The 1,856-nt window shown below is 39.9% G+C and overlaps 1 pseudogene; it reads left to right on the top strand.

Annotated features, from left to right (window-relative positions):
* Nucleotides 1–724: 724 nt before the first annotated feature.
* LOC114233475 (U1 spliceosomal RNA) lies at nt 725–868 on the top strand (annotated as a pseudogene).
* The last annotated feature ends 988 nt before the right edge of the window (nt 869–1,856 follow it).

The raw sequence follows: 1,856 nt of genomic DNA, 5'->3' as shown, positions 1-1,856 counted from the left end.
GTGCTTCAACTGAAATTCTATGTCAAATTTTTTCAAACATGTGTAAATAGTCAAAACATAAAGCAAAACAAAGTACTAAGTTAAAAATAAGAATATTAAATTATGTCTCAAAGAATATTTGAACTTAGCAAGTCAATGAATGGCAACAAATGGTCAAAATCTTTTCCTGAAAGATCTGGCAATGTGTTGTCCATATAACAGTCCATAAAGCAGATTTTGTAAAAGAACCTAACGATGACAGTGACATGAAAAATGATAAAAAATGAAGATGAAATCCCAGATGAAGGTGGCAAATGGTCAAGTGAATCACTGTCTCCTCTGACAGGTGACTTCCCAGGGATAGCATTGGCATCTCAGAGAAGCAACCAGACATCTCTTCTTTCTTGAATATCATGATGCTCTTCTCATGAGGGAATTAGTACAAAGTTATCATACACACATTGAATAAAGGATTCAGAAAGATTGAACAGACCCAGAAAAATACTATCTTTGTACCTTTAACTTTTCCCCAGGAAACTTGATCTCTCTCTCTCTCTCTTTTCTCTCTCCCTCTCTCTCCCTCTCTCTATCTATCTCTCTCTATCTCTATCTCTATCTCTATCTCTATCTCTATCTCTATCTCTATCTCTATCTCTATCTCTATCTCTATCTCTATCTCTATCTATCTCTATCTCTATCTATCTCATCATCAACTTTTTATTAAAAATTGAAATTGTGAAAAGAAATACCTATCTGGGGAGATACCATGATCATGAAGGTGGTTTTTCCAGGGTGGGGATCATCCAGATGTACCTTCGATTTCCCCAAATGTTGGAAACTCGACTACATAATTTGTGGTAGTGAGGGACTGCGTTTGTGCTCTCCCCTAAAAAAAATTGTAAAGAGATGTTTTCCCTGGGCTCTTATATGAAGCTAATGTAAGGGGTCCTATACAAAGAAGTGTACATTTACCTGTTTTATAAAATGTGGCCAAGAGAACTCCTGTTTCAATGGGGGGTAGGGGAGGCTGGGGGAAGGTCAATGGGGGAAAAAAAGGAGATATATGTACTACTATATGTAATATTTTAAACAATAAAAAAAAACAAAGCTGGATTCCTTTAAGCTAAATGAAGAAGTATTCTTTCTCTTTAATGCTATGATCCTATATAATAAAACCCTAATATGCAAATTGACCAAATGGTGGAACAACCGGCAGAACGACCACTGATCACCAGGGAGCAGACGCTCAATGCAGGAGCTGCCCCCAGCCCACAGGCCCTGACCAGTGGTGGTGGCAGTGGGGGCGGGGCCAGCAAGCGGGTGTCTCCAGGCCAGCCAAGGCAGGTGCGAGTGGGGGCTCCGATCACCCCTCTGGTCACCCCACAGATTGGCCCTGATCGCTGGCCAGGCCTAGGGACTCTACCTGTGCATGCATTTTGTACACCAGGCCTCTAGTTTTCTAGAAAACATTAAAATATTTGGTTCTCTAATGTAAGATTTTATAGAAATAGAGAGTAAGACTAAACAATATTTTGTGGTCAAACTTAAGAAATATTTATTATGAAGCTTATGTTCAGGATTAGCAGCACAGAATGCTAGAGAGCCTGTCGATGCCTTTATTTTATGAGAGAAAACCCGGAGGCTCAGAAGGCACAAGCCACATTTTGGAGGTTATTCAACTAGTCAGCACCAAGGCAAGACCTTACCAGAGCTTGTGACTGTGGTTCATCCCATTGCATTTCTAGCCTAGGCATATCTACTATGCAGCCAAATTATGTCTTCCTTTTTGAGTTTGCCAGGCAATGATGTAACATGACTTCAAAATGGGTCTAATGAAAGGGAGGTTGAAAGTGCATGTATAGTGTTTCAGGCTATAT

Source organism: Eptesicus fuscus, chromosome 6, assembly GCF_027574615.1.
Source record: "Eptesicus fuscus isolate TK198812 chromosome 6, DD_ASM_mEF_20220401, whole genome shotgun sequence".
NCBI lineage: Eukaryota > Metazoa > Chordata > Mammalia > Chiroptera > Vespertilionidae > Eptesicus > Eptesicus fuscus.
Note: the sequence above shows the minus strand (reverse complement) of the source record. Positions and strands in the feature narration are given on the sequence as shown.